Below are 19,620 nucleotides of genomic sequence, written 5' to 3'. Positions count from 1 at the left end.
CTTTCCACCCTGGTTGAACAAATTTACACTCCCACTAACAGTGTATAAGTGTTCCAGTTTCTTTGCAACCTCACCAGCAATTTTTTTTTTTTTTTTTTTACTTTTTAGTAATAGCCATTCTGACTGTTGTGAGATGGTGTCTCATTGTGGTTTCGATTTGCATTTCTTTTCATATTCTTGTTGGCCGCACATATGTCTTCTTTTGAAAAGTGTTTGTTCGTGTCCTTTGCCCACTTTTTAATGGGGATGGGTTTGGGTGCCCTTTATTTCTTTCCCTTGCCTGACTGCTCTGGCCAGCACTTCTAATACTATGTTGACTAGGAGTGGTGAGAGAGGGCATCCTTGTCTTGTGCTGGTTTTCAAGGGGAATGCTTCCAGCTTTGGCCCATTCAGTATAGTATGATATTGGCTGTGGGTCTGTCATAGATGGCTCTTACTATTTTCAGCTATGTTCCTTCAATACCTAGTTTGCTGAGAGTTTTTTTTTTTCTTTTAACATGAAAGGATGTTGAATTTTATTAAAAGTCTTTTCTGCATCTATTGAAATGATAATGTGGCTTTGTCTTTAGTTCTGTTTATGTGATGAATCACTTCTATTGATTTGCATAACCAACCTTGCATCCCAGGGATAAAGTCTACCTGATTGTGGTGAATTAGCTTTTTGATACGCTGCTGGATTAAGTTTGCTAGTATTTTGTTGAGGATTTTTGCATCAATGTTCATCAAGGATATTGGCCTGGTTTATTTTATTGTTGTGTCTTTGTCAGGTTTGGGTATCAGGATGATGCTAGCCTCACAGAATAAGTTGGGGAGGCATTCCTCCTCCTTAATTTTTGGAAGAGTTTCAGTAGGAATGGTACTAGCTCTTCTTTGTACATTTGGCAAATTCAGCTGTGAATCCATCTGGTCCAAGGCTTTTTTTGGTTGGTAGACTATGTATTACTGTTTCAATTTCAAAGTTCATTATTGGTCTGTTAAGGAATCCAGCTTCTTCCTGGTTCAGTTTTGGGAGAGTGTATGTTTACAGGAATATGTCCATTTCTTCACAATTTTCTAGTTTGTGTGCATAGAGGTGTTCATAATATTCTCTGGTGGTTTTCCTACTTTTGTGGGGTCAGTGGTAATATCCCCTTTGTCATTTCTGATTGTTTATTTGGATCTTCTCTCTTTTCTTCTTTATTAATCTAGTTAGTGGTCTAGCTATCTTATTAATTTTTTCAAAATCAGCTCCTGGCTTCACTGTTTTGAATGGCTTTTCCTGTCTTAATCTCCTTCACTTCGGCTCTGATTTTTGTTATTTCTTGCTTTCTGTTAGCTTTGGGGTTGGCTTGCTCTTGCTTATCTAGTTCTTTTTGATAGGATATTAGGTTGTTAATTTGAGATCTTTGTAACTTTTTGATGTGGGCATTTAGTGCTATACATTTCCTTCTTAATGCTGCCTAAGCTGTGTCCCAGAGATTCTGGTTTATTGTATTTTTGTTCTCACTAGTTTCAAGGAACTTCTTGATTTCTGCCTTAATTTCATTATTTACCCAAAAGTCATTCAGGAGCAGGTTGTTTAATTTCCATATAATTTTATGGCTTTGGGCAATTTTCTTAGTCTTGAATTCTATTTTTATTGTGCTGTGGTCTGGGAGAGTGGTTGGTAAGATTTCTGTTCTTCTGCATTTGCTGAGGATTGGTTTATGTCCGATTGTGTGGTTGATTTTAGAGTATGTGTCATGTGCAGATAAGAAAAATGTATATTTTGTTGCTTCTGGGTGCAGAGTTCTGTAGATGTCTACTAGATCCATTTGGTCCAGTGTTGAGTTAGGTCCTGAATATCTTTGTTAATTTTCTGCCTTGATGATCTGATACTGTCATTGGGGTGTTGAAGTCTCCCACTATTATTGTGTGGGAGTCTAAGTCTCTTTGAAGGTCTCTAAGAATTTGCTTTATGAATCTCAGTGCTTCTCTCTTGGGTGCATATATATTTAGGATAGTTAGCTATGACGCTGTGACCAGTTGAGGAAACAAGGACTGTAACTGTCAAGTGCCCATTGTCATTGTCAATTGAACCCTTTACCATTATGTAATGCCCTTGTCTTTTTTTGTTTTTTTTAAATCTTTTTTGGTTTAAAGTCTGTCTTGTCTGAAATAAGGATTGCAACCCCTGCTTTTTTGTTTTCCCTTTGTTTGGTAGATTTTTCTCCATCCTTTTATTTTGAGTCCATGAGTGTCACTGCATGTGAGATGGGTCTCTTGAAGATAGCATACCACTGGGTCTTACTTCTTTACCCAGCTTGCCACTCTGTGCCTTTTAATTGGGGTATTTAGCCCATTTACACTCACAGTTAGTATTGATATGTATGTATTTGATCCTGTCATCATGTTGTAAGCTGTTCATTATGCTGACTTGCTTGTGTGATTGCTTTATAGTGTCACTGATCTGTATACTTGAGTGTGTTTTTGTAGTGGCTGGTAACAATCTTTCCTTTCCATATTTAGTGATTCTTTCAGGAGCTCTTGTAAGGCAGGCCTGGTGGCAACAAATTCCCTCAACATTTGCTTGTCTGAAAAGGATTTCATTTCTTCTTTCCTTATGAAGCTTAGTTTGGCTGGATATGAAATTCTTGGTTGAAATTTCTTTTCTCTAAGAATGCTGGACATAGGCTCCCAGTCACTTCTGGCTTGTAGGGTTTCTGCTGAGAGGTCCACTGTTAGTCCGATGGACTTACCTTTGTAGGTGACTTATCCTTTCTCTCTAGCTGCTTTTTTTCATTTTGACCTTGGAGAATCTGATGATTATGTGTCTCACCCACAGTCATTATGTGTCTTGGCCATAATGTGACTTGGGGATTATCTTCTTGTGAAGTATTTTGCCATAATCACAGTAATAAAATGTATCCTACCAAAGGATTATGGTCTTGGGGATTATCTTCTTGTGAAGTATTTTGCAGGGATTCTCTGCATTTCCTGAATTTGAATGTTGGCCTCTCTAGCTAGATTGGGAAGTTTTCATGGATGATATCCTGAAATATGTTTTCCAAGTTGCTTCCATTTTCTCCATCCCTTTCAGGGATGCTAATCAATTGTAGATTTAGTCTCTTTATATAATCCCATATTTCTTGGAGGTTTTGTTTGTTCCTTTTCATTCTTTTTTCTTTATTCTTCACTGACTGTCTTATTTCAGAAAGCCAGTCTTAAAGCTCTGAGATTCTTTCCTTGGCTTGGTCTATTCTTCTGTTAATACTTGTGATTGCATTACAAAATTCTTGAGGAGTGTTTTTTAGCTCTATCAGGTCAGTTACATTCTTTTCTATATTGGCTATTTTGTCTGTCAGCTCCTATATCATTTTATTATGATTCTTAGCTTTCTTAGATTATGTTTCAATGTTCTCCTGGGTCTTGATGATCTTCATTCCTACCCATATTCTGAATTCTATTTGTCATTTCAGTCATCTTAGCTCAGTTAAGAATCTTTGCTGGAGAACTAGTGCAGTTAGTTAAAGGAAAGAAGAAACTCTGGCTTTTTGAGTTATCAGAGTTCTTGAGCTCGTTCTTTCTTATCTTTGTGGGCTGATGTCCCCTCCATCTTTGAAGTTGCTGTTGTTTGGATGGGTTTTTTTTTTTAATCTTATCTGATGACCATGGGGGTTTGATCATCACATAAGGTGAGTTCAGTCTACTGGCTTTGTTACTAGAAGACTTTAGGGGACCAAGGCTCAGCTGAGGACTTCTGGACTGTGTGCTCTAACTCTGCGGGACTGGTATTAGGCCTCGGCTCCGATCTCTGGCTCCTTGAGGTTAGGAATGTGCTGTGCTGGAGAGCAGAGGTGCTCCCAGACGGCTGGTCACAACACTACAATGGCTGGTGCCAGCCAAAGTACTTCACAGGGCAGTGGCAGCAGGATCTGCTCTCGTTTGCATGTGCTAGCAGCAGTGGCAGCAGCAGCACACTGGGGTGCTCGCTCATCAGCTGCAGCAGGGTGCTAGTGGGTGCTGGCCTCTGTGCAGGCGTTTGCAGCAGTGATAGTGCCAGTATGGCTCAGGGGGATGGGAGCCCCTGCCAGAAATTGTGTGCACATTTGCACTGATGGTGGTGTTAGCACGGGGGCGGAGTGCTGGTGAGCACAGACCTATGTACGCTTTCTGTGCATGTTCACTTTTGCGGCAGTGGCTGCTCAGAGCTGGGGTCAGGTCTGCTGTTTTCTGTGCCTAGTTTTGTGCCAGCCTCCCTGGTGCAGGGCTGGGGTGCTGGTGGGCCGGGACTGGTGGATTCCATGCCCACCAATGCTTCCATGACAATGACAGTGTGGCGGGCTGCACTCACACTAGCAGCAGTAGCATGGCATGGTGCACACAGGTGCACTGGCAGGGAAGGGAAGGCTAGGTCCATCTGTGCACACATGCACCAGCAAAGCAATGTGGTGGGTGGCTGTGGGTGACTACTTACAGGCAAAGGTGGCATGGCATGGCTGCAGGGGAGGGAGGGTACAGGCAGGCTGCCTGATCCTTTTGACTCCTCATCAGCAACCTGTTCTCACCATTATTAGATTTATCTCTATCTTTTTTGTTGGTGATGATTAGACGGAATATTTGTTTTTGGTATTTGACATTTTTAATTGATATATAATTGTACATATTTATGGGGGCACATGTTATACTTTGATACATCCATATAATGTGTAATGATCAAATTAAGGGTAATTAGTATATTCAACACATCAAACATTTATCATTGCATGATGTTGGGAACATTCCAAATCTTCCTCTCTCGGTATTTTGAGATATACAAGAAATTATGGTTAATTATAATCACTCTGCTATGCTGTTGAACACTATAACTTGTTCCTTCTGTTTGTGTTTTTGTACTCACTAACCAACCTCTCTTCTTTCCCTCTTCCCCTGTACCATTCCCAGCCTCTGGTAACTGCCATTCTACTCTCTACTTTCATGAGATCAACTTTTTTAGTTTCTACATAAGTGAGAAGATGTGATATTTGTATTTTGGTGTCTGGCTTGTTTCACTTAACATGTCTTCTAGTTCCATCCATGTTGCTGCAAATGACAGAATTTCATCCCTTTTGATGGCTGAATAATATTTCACTGTATATAAGTACTGCACTTTCTTTATCCATTCATCTGCTGATGGACACTTAATGTTGATTCCATAACTTGGCTACTGTGAATAATGCTGCAACAAACAAGGGGTATCTCTTCCACAGACATCTCTTCCACATAGTGATTTCCTTTCTTTTGAATATATACCCAATAGTGGGACTGCTGGATCATATGGTAGAGCTATTTTTTTTTTTCATTTTTTTGAGGAGCCTCCATATTGTTTTCCATAGTGGCCATACTAATTTACATTCCTACCAACAGTATGTTAAAGCAAACTAAATATGGTCTGAGGACTATGTACTTCTATATTTGAGTCCTTGTGGATGAACTGTAATGTAATTTAGTAGGTAGACACGATTGAAAACCTAACTTAGCAGTATGTGCCTGTAACAATAGCTGAGTCCTGGCCAATCCTAGCAGCCATACTTCAACCACTCATATACTGCTCAGGGTTCAAACTGTGTTCAAATAAGACAAACACCAACTGGTAACCAATCCAGGTGTTTCTGTACTTCACTTCTAACTTCTGTACATCATGTTCCTTTTTTTGTCTATAAACTTGTTCTGACCGTGAGGAATCCCTGGAGTCCCTCTGAATCTGCTGTGATTCTGAGGGCTGCCTGATTTGTAAATCATTTTTTTTCTTGCTTAATTAAACTCCGTTAAATTTCTCTGAAGTTTTTTATTTTTTATCAAGTGTATAAGAGTTTCCCTTTCTCCATATCCTCACCGGCATATTTTTTGTCTTTTTGATAATAGCCAGTTTAACTGAAGTGAGATGATATCTCATCGTGGTTTCAATTTGCATTTTCCTGATACTTAGAGATGAACATTTTTTCCTATCTCTGTTGGTCATTTGTAGGTCTTCTTGGTGAAATGTGTATTCAGATCATTTGCCCATTTTTTAATCAATTTTTTTTTTTTTTTTTTTTTTGCTAATGAGTTCCCCTATATATTCTGGTTATTAATCCCTTATCAGAAGAATAGTTTGCAAATATTTTCTCCCATTCTGTAGGTTGTCTCTTCACTCTGCTGATTGTTTCCTTTGCCATGTAAAAGCTTTGTAACTTGATGTAATGCCATTTGTCTATTTGTACTTTTGCACTTTTGTGTTATATTTTATAAGACCTTTTGAAGTCTTAATAAAATATTTGCCCAGACCAATGACCTGAAGTGTTTCTCCAGTGTTTTCTCCTAGTAGTTTCATAGTTTCAGGTCTTACGTTTAAGTCTTTAATTCACTTTAATTCATTTTTGTATACAGTGAGAGACAAAGGTCTAGTTTCATTCTTCTGCATATGAATATCCAGTTTTCCCAGCACCATTTATTGAAGAGATTGTCTTTTCCCCAGTGTATGTTTTTGGTGTCTTTGTTGAAAATGAGTTGGCTGTAAATGCATAGATTTATTTCTGGGTTCTCTATTCTGATCCATTGTTCTATGTGTCTGTTTTTATGCCAATACAATGCTGTTTTGGTTATTATAGCTTTGTAGTATACCTTGAAGTACATAGTTTGATGTCCCCAGCTTTGTTACTTTTGGTTGGGATTGTTTTGGCTATTTGGGGTCTTTTGTGGTTCCATACTAATTTTAGAATTGCTTTTTCTAGTTCTGTGAAGAATGTCATTGGTATTTTGATAGAGGTGGCACTGAATCTGTAGATCACTATGGGTAGTACAGACATTTTAACGATATTAATATTTCCAATTGATGACCATGCAATGTTTTTCCATTTTTTGTGTCCTCTTTAACTTCTTTCATCAGTGTTTTACAGTTTTCACTGTATAAATTTTTCACTTCTTTGGTTAAGTATATTTCCAGTTTTTTTTTTTTTTTCTTTACAAGCTATTATAAATGGGATTGCTTTCTTCATTTCTTTTTCAGGTTATTTGCTGTTGGTGTAAAGAAATGCTACTAATTTTTGTATGTTGATTTTGTATCCTGAAACTTTACTGAATTTATCAGATCTAACAGTTTTTTAATGGAGTCTTTAGGTTTTTCTAAATATATGATCATGTCATCTGTGAACAAGGATAATGTGACTTCTTGTTTTCCAATTTGGATGCCTTTTATTTCTATCTCTTGCATAATTGTTCTGGCTAGAACTTCCAAAAATGTGTTAAATAAAGTTGGTGAAAATGGGCATCCTTGTGTTGTTCCCAATCTTACAGGAAAGGCTTTCAATTTCTCCCAATTCAGTATGATGTTAGCTGTGAATTTGTCATATATGACCTCTATTGTTCTGAAGTATGTACCTTCTATACTCAGTTTGTTGAAGAAATTTTTTATCATAAAGGGATGTTGAATTTTATCAAATGGTTTTCAGCATCTGTTGAAATGGTAATTTGTTTTTGTTCTTGATTCTGTTACTATGATATACCATGTTTATTGATTTGTGTATTTGGAACCATCCTTGCATTCCTGGGATGAATCCCATTTGATCACAATGAATGATCTTTTTAATGTGTTGTTGAATCTGACTTGCTAGTATTTTGTTGGGGATTTTTGCATCTATGTTCATCATGGATATAAAACCGTAGTTTTCTTTTTGTGTGTGTGTCCTTGTCTGATTTTGGTACCATAGTAATGCTGGTCTTGTAGAATGAGTTTGGAAGTATTCTCTCCTCTTCAATTTTTTGGGATATTTTGAGTAGAATTGATATTAGTTCTTTAAATGTTTGGGAGAATTCAGCAGTGAAGCTGTCAGATCCTGGGCTTTTCTTTGGTAGGATACATTTTATTACTGTTTCAATCTTGTTACTTATTGGTCTGTTCTGGTTTTCTCTTTCTTCATGGTTCAATCTTGCTAGGTTGTATGTGTACAGGAATTTTTATGTTTATTCTAGGCTTACCAATTTATTGGCATGTAATTGTTCAGAATAGTCTCTAGTGATCCTTTGTGTATATGTGGTATCAGTTTTAATGTCTCCTTTTTCATCTCTGAATTATTTGGGCCTTCTCTCTTTTTTTTTCTTTGTCTTGCTAAAGTTTTGTCAATTTTATTTTTCAAAAAATAACTTTCTTTTCATTGATCTTTTGTATTATTTTTAGTTTTTATTATTTATTTCCTTCTACTACTTTTGGGTTGGGTTTGTTCTTGTTTCTCTAGTTCCTTGAGGTGTATCACTAAGTTGTTTATTTGAGATCTTCCTACTTTTTTGACATAGGCATTTATTTTTATAAAATTCCCTCTTAGAACTACTTGTGCTTTATCCCCTAGGTTTTGGTATATTGTGTTTCCATTTTCATTTGTCTCAAGGAATTTTTAAATTTTCTTTTAAAATTCTCCATTGACCCATTTGTTGTTCAGCTGTATGTTCTTTGAATACCTGATTTCAATTTTTAAAAATTTATTAAGACTTGTTTTGTGACATAACATATGGACTATCCTGAAGACTGTTCTATGTGCTGATGAGAAGAATGTGTATTCTGCAGCTGTTGAATGGAATGTTCTGTAAGCATCTGTTAGCTTCATTTGATCTACAGTGCAGTTTAATGTCTCTTCGTTGATTTTTTGTTTGGATGATGTGTTCATTGTTGAAGATGGGATGTTAAAAGACCCCTTCTATTACTGTATCCCAGACAATATCTCCCTTTAGGTCTATTAGTATTTGTTTTATACATTTGGGTGCTCTGGTGTTGAGTGCATATATATTTACAATTGTTATTTCCTTTTTTTTTTTTTGTATTGACCTCTTTATCATTATATACTTGCCTTCTCTGTCTTTTTAAAACTGTTCTTGACTTAAGTCCATTTTAAGTGATATATGTATAGCTACTCCTGATCTCTTTTGGTTTCTATTTGCATGGGTTATCCTTGTTACATATCTCTGTATTGCCTATCCCTTAACTAATTATCGTAGTTACTGTTTTTAATAGTTTTAATTCTTCACACTTAATATATAAATGGTTTACTTACAGTATATTCTGAATTTGCCTATTTTCTTTCTTTTACCAGTGAGTTTAATATCTTCAGATGTGTTCTTGTTACATGTTAGCATTCTTTCTTTTCAGATTGATTGAAGAAATCCTTTTAGCACTTCCTCTAATACAGAGATGGTGTTGATGAATTCACTAAGAAGCAGAGTCTTTATTGCTCCTTCATGTTTAAAGGATTGCTTTGCTGGGTACAGTAATCTTGGCTAGCAGTCCTTTTTTCCTTCAGCACTTTTAATATAGCATCCCATTTTCTCCTGGCCTGCAGGGTTTCCACTGAGAAATCCACTGAAAGCTGTATTAGGGCTCCATTGAATGTGGTATGTTTCTTTTCTCTTGCTGGTTTGAGTATTATGCGTCTTTTATCTTTCGCTAATTTGATAATAATATGCCTTGGAGATTTCCTCTTTGGGTTGAATTTCATCGGTAATATCTGAGCTTCCTGTACCTAAATGGTGTCATTTTTCTCCAGATTTAGGAAATTTTCAGCCATCATTTCCTTAAATATGCTTTCTAGGCATTTTTCTCTCTCATTGCCTTCAGAAATTCCTATTAGGTAGACATTAATTGGCTTGGTAGTGCATCATAATTCTTGTAGGCCTTGTTCACTCTTTTTATTTTTATTTTTGCTCCTCTGATTGGGTTATAAAACTCACTAATTCTTTCCTCTGTTTGATCAAGTCTGCTGTCGAAGCTTTCTACTGAGTTTTTCAGTTTAGTTATTGCATTCTTTGTTTGTAGGATTTCTACTTGGTTTTTAAACTGTTTCTATTTCTTTGTCAAATTTCTCATTTTGTTCCTGGATTGTTTTGCAAATTTCATTTAGTTTTCTCCTCATATTTGCTTGTGATTCCCTTAACTTCTTTAGGGGGATTATTCTGAATTCTCTGACATTTCATAGGTCTTCAAATCTTCTGGGTCCATTGGTGGAGCTTTGTTGGTGTCTTTTGGTCATATTTCCCTGAGTTTTCAAAATCTTTCTGTCTTGATCCCTTCAAAATCTTTCTTGATGCCTGCACATTTGAGAAGACATCCACCTCTTCCAGCTTTTGCAGGTGTTCTTTGGTAACGTCAGACCTTTCCTACCGAGTAACAGAACTTAAATACCAGCCTGGTGTTTCTCCACATTCTGGGGAGGACTTATAATGAGCTCCAGAACTAAAACACTGCCCTAGAACTAACTCATTGCCTGCCATTGTTTCCCAGTCTGAGGAAGACTTACAGTGAGTGCCAGAAGTTAAAAATTATCCGGGAACTATATTGCTGCTTTGCCATTGTTTCACAGTCTAGGGGCAGACTTAAGTGGGCATGAGAACTGAAACCTCACCTTTTAGTTGTTTCCAGGTCAGTTAGAAACTCCACGTGAGCACCTGAGCTTTGTGGAAAAATCTGGCCAGCTACTCAAGACTTCCCACAGTTTGTACCCCCTGCAGCTCTATGACATCAGCCAATCTCTTCAATGTGGCATCCCTGCTGATCAAAGCACACGGTAGCCACCAAGATCAATGCCCCAGTCACTGCAGTCAGTGCCCCACTCTGTGTTCCTAATTCACCCCAGGTGGTTCAGCCCTTCTGACACTTCCAATGGTTCCTTTGGAATGAGACCAGGATGGGTTTCCTTGGAAGATTCCCAGACTGATGGGGATAGTGAATGTTCACCTTCAATTCCCTCCTCTTATCTCAGAAACTGTGAGCCTAGGGAAATTCTCTGTGAGTGGCATTGTGCCAGTTTGGGGGAAGAGGTGGCACAGTCTGAAATGACTATTTCTCTTGCTGATCATGGTTTCTCTAGATTTTGTAGGCCTAGGGGGTTTCTCTACTTCTCCCCTAAGTTTTGGTGAATTCAGAGTGGCATTCTTATCTTTGAATAATTTCTAATTGTATTTTTGTGAGGGTAATGATGCCAGGGATCTTCTATTCTGCCATCTTGCTACCATTTAAAAAAAAAAAACTGCAACAAACGAACAAACCCCCACACACAACTTTCATCAGTAGTTGTAGCAAAAAAAATAAAATACAATCCTTTTCTTAAAAAAGAGGAAAATCTACTTTGACATACTCTGGGAGTTTATTAAATCCAAGTCCTAAAAAGTGGTGACTTTAAAAAACCAATTAAAAAATAATTGGGGCAGGACTTCCAGAATGGGAGTGTGAGCAGCTTGACCATTTCGTGGGGGTGGGGGAGAGCAGGCAATAAGACAGCTTTTTAGGGTTCCTAGATGTTGGACTTAGAAGGCAAAGACTTCAAAGCAGCTATTGAAAATATGTTCAAAGAACTAAATGAAATCATGTTTAAAGAATTTACATAAGGTATGATGACGATGTTTCACAAAATAAAGAATATCAACAATAGGTAGAAGTTGTATTTTTTAAAAAAGAACTAACTGGAAATTCTGGTGTTGAAAATTACAATAACCACAATGAAAAACTGCTAGAGGGACTCAATGGTAGATTTGAGCTGGCAGAAGAAAGAATCAGTAAACATAAAGACAGATCAATAGAGTACGCAATCTGAAGAGTAGGGTGAATAAAGAATGAAGAAAAGTAAGCAAAATCTCAGAGAAATGTGGGACACCATTAATCTCAAAAACATATGTGTAAGGGGACTGCCAAGAAAGAACAGGAGAGAAAGAAGCAGAAAATAGATTTGAAGAAATAATAGCTGAAAAGTAAAAAATTTGATGGAAAACATTAATCTATATATATCCAATAATGTCAACCAACTACAAGATAAATACAAAGAGATACATACCCAGACACAACATAGAATATTCAAACTAAATACAAAAAGAAAAACTTGAAAGCAGCAAAAGAAAAATTACTCATTACATACTCTGATAAGATTAACAGTTGACTCCTAGGCCATTATAGGAAGCCCCAAAAGACTAATAGCTTATTTCTCGTCAGAAGTAACGGAGGCCAGAAGGCAGTGAGATAAAAAATTCAAAATGCTGAAAAAAAATCCTGACAAGATTCCCATATCCAGGAAAACTATCTCTCAAAAATGAAAGAGAAATAAATACATTTCAGCTACCCCAAAATGAAGAGAATTTGTTGGTGGCAAACCAGCTTTAAAAGAGATACTGTAGGAAGTTCTTTACCCTGAAAAAAATGTGATGCCAGACAGTAATTTAAATCCACACAGAAAAACAGAGTTCCAGTAAAAGTAATTATGTAAGTAATTAATTACAAAAGATGGTATAACTGTAGAGTTCTTCTCCTTCCTTCTCTGATTTATAAAGCAATTATATAAAACAATATGTACATAATTGCATTATGTGGCCGGGCCCAGCGATGGCTCAAACACGCAATCCAACTTTAGGAGGCCAGAGGCGGGGTGGATCTGCGAGTCAGGAGATGAGACCATCCCTGTAGCTAGCACGGTGAAACTCCGTCTCTATTAGGAAATACAAAAACTAGCAGGCTGGTGGCCTGGATCCAGCTACTCGGGGAGGCTGAGGCCGGAGGAAATGGCGTGAACCGGGGCCGGAGCTTGCAGTGACTGAATCCAGCCACCTTAGTCCAGCCTGGTGACGGGGACTCCATCTCACTTCATGCTGCTTTCTGTATAATATGTACATAATTGCATTATTGGGTTTATAACATACAGAAATATAATCTATTTGAAGAAACAGTAGTCCTCCCATATCAGGAGGGAGGGGATACATTCCAAGACTACCAGTGGATGCCTGAAATCAGACACAGTACCAAACCGTATATACCATGTTTTTTTTGACATGGTAACCAAGATGGCTACTAAGTGACTAATGGGTGGGTTGCCTACATAGCATGGATATGCTAGGCAAAGGAATGATGTGAGTTTTCATTACACTATTCAGAATGGCATGCAACTTAAAGCTTATGAATTGCTTATTTCTGGAATTTTCCATTTAATATTTTCAGACCGTGTTTGACCATGGGTAACCATGGGTAACAAACCACAGAAAGCAAAATTGCAGATATCAAGGGACTACTGTAATATCACAAAAGAGGTGTGTGGGAACAGAACTTTATTGGAATAAGGAAATAACACTAGTTTGTAATTTGAAGTCAAAAGAAGAAATGAGAACCAAAAATAAAAAATAAGGTTAATTTTTAAAAGCCCTCTATAAGACTTGTGCTTTTCTTTTTTCCTTGAGCTTATTTAAAAGACATAAACTTATAAGAAGTAAGAATTATAACTGTGTATTACTGGGTTTGTAACATATAAATACTATATATACACATATATACACAGAGGGAAGGGCAAAGAGTTATATAGGGGTGACACTTCTATAAGTCATTAGACTTAAGTTAGTAAAAACCTGAAGTAGATTCTAATAAGTTAAAATGTGTACTGTAAGTCCTAGGGCAACCACTAAGGAAATAACTTTTAAAATATCATGTAAAAATTAGGTCAATTAACATGTTAACTAGAAAGTATTCACTTAATGCAAAAAAATACTCAAGGAACAACGCAGGGAAAACAAAACATGAGATATATAGAAGACAAAATATTAAATAGCAGAGGTAAATCTAACAATAGCAATAATAATATTAAGTGTGAATATAGATCAAACAATTCAATCAAAAAACAGAGAGAGACTGAATGTGAAAAAATGATCCAACTATATGTTATCTACTGAATACACTTTAGATTAAAAAATATAATAGATTAGGCCAAGGCAGGTGTCTCACCTGAGGCCAGGAGTTCGAGACCAGCCTGGTCAACATGGTGAAACCCCATCTCTACCAAAAATACAAAAACTTAGCTGGGTGTGGTGGCAGGCACCTGTAATCTCAGCTACTCAGGAGGTTGAGGCAGGAGACTTGCGTGAACCCAGGAGGCAGATGTTGCAGTGAGATCATGCCATTTTACTCCAGCCTGGGCAACAAGAGCAAAACTCCATCTCAAAAAAAAAAGTATATATATATATATACACACTCACACACATATACACACACTCAATCTTTTATATATATATATATAAAAGATTGAAGGCAAAAAGACTGAAAAAACATACTATGCAAACAGCAACCATAAGAGAACTTGAATGGCTATGAACTATCAGAAAACATATAAATTAAAATAAAAAATGTACCAGAGGCAAAGAGAGACATTTTATAATTATCAAAGAATCAATACATCAGGAAGACATAACAATTATAAACATATATGCACCACCTAACAATAGAGCCCTAAAATACATAAGGCAAAAACTGATGGATTTGGAGTGAGAAATACACAATTCAGTAATAATAATAGTTGAAGACCAATATTCCACTTTCAATAATGGATAGAACAATTGGCAGTAGACAAGGAAACACAAAAATATGAATAACACTATAAATCAACAAGACATAACCGACATCTACAGAACACTCCACACAAAAACAGTTTAGTACACAGTGTTCTCAAGTGTACATGGAAGATTATTCAGGACAGACAAAGTGTTGGGCTATGACACAAACCTCGATAGATTTTTAAAAGATTTAAATTTTATAAAGTATGTTCTCCAGCCAAAATGAAAATAAATTAGAAATTGGTAACAGAAGGAAATTTAGGAAATTCAAAACTATGTGAAAATTAAATACGATTATTTATTGATTACTCCTGAATAATCAATAGGGCAAAGAAGAAATCACAAGGGAAATCAGACAATGTTTTGAGATAAATGTAAGAGAAAAATACAACATGTTAAAATTTGTGGTATGGAGCTAAAGCAATAAAGGGAATTTAAAAAATTTATTTAGTAGAGGAAAATTTATAGCTACAGGCATTTAAGTAAAAAAAAAAAATCTTAAATAAATAACATAATATTTTAAGAAACTGTAAAAAGGAGGAGAAAATTAAATCCAAAGCAAGCAGAATGAAAGAACTAATAAAGATCACAGTGGAAATAAATGAAATAGAGAACAGAACAATAGTAGAGAAAAACAACAAAAGCAAAAGGCGGTTCTTACAAAATATCAACAAAATTGGCGTAATTGTAGCTTGACCCCATTGTTTTCAGAGAAATTAACTGATTACAGCATAGTTATAACCATTCTTGAACTGAGCATTTTACTTCTACTTTAATAAGCCATAGTATTAACTTTTTTGGTATTAATTTTTAAGGAGTCACATGTGTACTGGCTTTTATTAACTTGTCATCTATTGGAATGTCTAGGTCATTTTTCACTTTGAATGTTAACCTCTGTTAATTATTTGAAGATGAGCAAATATCTAAACAAGAATAAGTTTAAATACTATATCTTTAAAGCAAAAATGAATCATATTTATGTATATTTATAGATGTGTATATATATGTACATATAAATATACATTGTGTGTGAATATAATTATATATGTATTCCTGCTGTTAGCTATAATTATTAGTCATCTTAGTTCTCCAAAAACTCCTTATCTCATATGCATGGGGAACCTCTCTTCAGGTTCCTCTAACCAGCCTCTTACACTCTCCGCTTTCCAAGGTGCAAATGCAAAGGATTCTGGGATTCAACTGGGACTCATTTCCCCTTGTCTTCTCAGTTGGCCTCAAAGCCCCTGGATTGTATTTGAAAATGTTGAACAAAATGCTTCCAATCTGGAGACAGCATGGTACTGATTTTGAGAGGGACACATTAACTTCATGGTATAATTTATTTGGTTATTTAATTTATACAGAAGAATAAGTACAGATTCAGTAATAATAGACCAAACCATTCCACATAAGAAAATGCACAGAAGGAAGTGATGAGTAGACTATTAAAAAAGCAGGGCTATGAAGAAAATGTCAATCCATATTAAAACAGCACACTACAGTCTGACTTACCTCTCAGAATGTCTGAGTTTCAGCATTATGTCATTTAGTGATGATATCATTTCAGGAAATAATATTTCACATGTTGTGCTTACAAGTATCAATCTGGCCGAACCTCCCTCACTCAACAAATGCTGTGGTACTGAGCCAAGAAATATGGATAAGCCCAGTCAAGAGATAATACTAATATATAAGAATTTTGCTCAAAATCATTGCCTTTTCTACTGTGAGAGATTTGAAGGTTTTTAAAAATCTGATGTTCAACTTTTACACTGCTGGTGGGAGTGTAAATGAGTTCAATCATTGTGCAAGACAGTGTGGTGATTCCTCAGAGACCTAGAGGCAGAAATACATTTGGCCCAGCAATCCCAATACTGGGTATATACTCAAACGAATATAAATCCGTCTGTTATAAAGATATATGCACACATAAGTTCACTGTGGCACTATTAACAATAGCAAAGTCATCAGCCTAAAGGAATCAACCTAAATGTCTGTCAATGATAGACTGGATAAAGAAAATATGGTACATATATACCATAGAATACTATGCAGCCATAACAAGAAATGAGATCCTGTCCTTTGCAGGGACATGGATAGAGTTGGAAGCCACTATCCTCAGCAAACTAACGCAGGAACAGAAAACCAAACAATGCATTTTCTCACTTACAAGTGGGAGTTGATTGATGAGAACACATGGACACATGGGGAGGAACAGTACACACTGGGCACCTGTTGGGGATGGAGGGAGAGCATCAGGAAGAATAGCCAGTGGACACTGGGCTTAATACTTGGGCGATGGGATGACTTGTGTAGTAAATCACCATGGCACATGTTTACCTGTGTAACCAACCTACACATCCTGCACATATACCCCTAAAGTTAAGTTGAAAAAAGTAAAATAAAATCTGGTATTCAGTTGTCCACTGAAAATAAAGAGAAGGCATTTATATTTTAGCACACATAAAGATTTAAACTGATTTAAAATATACTATTTAAGACATATTAGAATTCTTAACAGTAGTGAATTTGCAGCCCTGCTGTGCTTGGTAAATTAATTATTTTAATAATTTTAAATAGTCTTTTTTTTCTCAAATTTTTTTTTTTCTTGAGATTGATTCTTGCTCTGTTGCCCAGTCTGGAGTGCAGTGGTGTGATCTCAGCTCACCGCAACCTCCACCTCCCGGGTTCAAGCGATCCTCCTGCCTCAGCCTTTCGAGTAGCTGGGATTACCAGTGCCTGCCACTATGCTCGGCTAATTTTTTGTATTTTTAGTAAAGACGGGGTTTCACCATGTTGGCCAGGTGGGTCTCAAACTCCTGACCTCAAGTGATCCACCTGCCTCGGCCTCCCAAAGTGCTGGGATTATAGGCGTGAGCCACTGTGCCCGGCCTTAAATAGTCTTAATATCAGAAAGTACTAATGAAAAGGGGTATGGATCTTCTCTGTGTCCTTTTCAATTTCTCTACGGAATAAGTAAGGGAATGATACTATAAGGATGTTAGCATATATTGAAAACTTACTATGGGCTTAGCACCATTCTAAGCACTTGGATTTAGAAGCTGTGAACTTATTTCAAAAAATTTAAATATTTGACATTAAACACAAAAGTTAAAAGCAGCCACAGACTGATATGTACATCATGCAAATTAGGTAAATATATTTCGAACTGACTTGGGGGTACATGAAGATTTGTAAATATTACATCTTAAACTACTACTTTCACCTGGAAAAAATATTCAGAAGTCCTGGACTGTGTTATTAATATCATATGTGAGATATTTTTGGTGAATGACAGTCACTCACAATTCTCTCGTCATTTAGGATCCTGAGCTTTTTATTAATACACTAGTTTTAAGGATTCTTGGCAAGGAACAACTTTCAAACCACTCATGATTCTACTGCAATAAAAAATGTTCAAGTCAGTTTAACTATTCTTGAGAAAAAAACTAGGGTGAGTCAATGTACATCACATCTTCAGCTTCATTTTGAGGCTGTTTTCATTAGCAGGTAGTGAAATTTAAAGCAGTGCTACGTTACACAGGAATAAACAAACATATCAAAAGAGGAGAAAGTTTACAGGCCTCATAAAACAACAGTGCAAAACAAGTTCAAGTAACTTTTCAAGTAATCTGGATACCTTTCACTCCCAATCAAAACATCACGCAAACAATGGAGAATTTAAAAAAATAATCTATACTGTTATAAAATACAAAATTACCAGTTTCTCTTCTTTTTTGAGACAGAGTCCAGCCCAGGCTGGAGTGCAGTGGCACGATCTCAGCTCACTGCAAACTTCACCTCTTGGGTTCAAGCCATTCTCCTGCCTCAGCCTCCCAAGTAGCTGGGATTACAGGCACCTGCCACCACGCCTGGTTGATTTTTGTATTTTTAGTATCGGGTTTCACCATGTTGACCAGGCTGGTCTTGAACTCCTGACCTCAAATCCGCCTGCCTGGGGCTCCCAAAGTGCTGGAATTACAGCCATGAACCACCACGCCCAGCCCATAAAATTACCATCTTACATCCTTAAAGGGTTGGATTTTATTTTGTAAGAACTAGACCCTATCAATAATGGATTATGATACTACATGGTCAGATTAAATACTAACCTCTAAGACCTAATTCAGAAAATAGCTTGAGTACATGAGGACTGAGCATCTCATGCTTGAATGTTTCTGTCACATCACGTACTTTATTACCATGAGATCACACCACTCTTAGTGATTTACTATTTTGGCTAACCTATCATGGTAATATATATTGCTTTATTAAAAAATTTTCACACTTTTTCAGTTAAAAGAGAAACAACTAAAATCGCATGAATTAAAGTGGTTATAGCAACAATCACAAGGTACTTCGTGTTTAGTTGCTATTCAAAATTTTAAGTGCATTAGTGTAGTAAAAAGACTAGGCAACATTGTTTTCTGGAATGCCATGGTTTATAAGAAAAACATGTGACCTTTTAATTGAAAACAGCTTCATAAATAACAGATATATCGTGTAAACACTCTGAGTATCTGTTACTCTGAAGAATTACACCCATACTTGAATAAAATCTTGGTAAATCCAAGAAGCAACAAAGAAGCCTCAAGGTGAAAGTTCTTCAGAGAGAACAAAGAGATGCTGAAGATTCATTGCTTATTGACAAATACACCAGTTAGTGAAAACACTATGATTGGCAGGCAATGATCATACAAATCACAGCCAAAGATAAACGAGGCAGAAGAGCAAGGTGGGTAAGAGCACGGTCACTGGCATAAGACAGACACATGTGTTCAAAGACCATGACTCAGATGTTTACTTGCTTTGTGATTATATATAGGACAATCATATCACTTCTCTGAGATCCCATTTTCCTCTCCTTATACCCAGAATATGGAAAAAATCATATCGACATCACTGGCTGTTTGGGGAACTAATTACTTTCGTTCTACAAAACTTCGTGATGAACTAAGAATAACTATATTTATTATTAAAGAAGAAAAGTTAAAATAAGAAAGAAGATGGCAGAGTAAAAACGGTGTGATGAAAGGTCATCTGTTTACAACAAAAACAGATCGGCAGTGAAACAGCTGATGGGGTGGACCCTGCAGGGACATGATAAACGACATCCAAACAGCCCAATAGCCTCAGAGATGCCCCTAAACTATACAAAGGTATAAGAATCAAAAGAATGCTCAAGTAGGCTGCACGCCTTATAAAAGAGCAAACCAAGATTCACTCGCTTAAGTTGTTTCTGAAGTCACCACCACAGCTAGCACACAAAGGTAAAGAATTCATTTCAGTAGCAGACTAGAA

Source organism: Papio anubis, chromosome 14, assembly GCF_008728515.1.
Source record: "Papio anubis isolate 15944 chromosome 14, Panubis1.0, whole genome shotgun sequence".
NCBI classification, from domain to species: domain Eukaryota; kingdom Metazoa; phylum Chordata; class Mammalia; order Primates; family Cercopithecidae; genus Papio; species Papio anubis.
The sequence above is the reverse complement of the archived record's forward strand: the minus strand, read 5'-3'. Positions refer to the sequence as shown.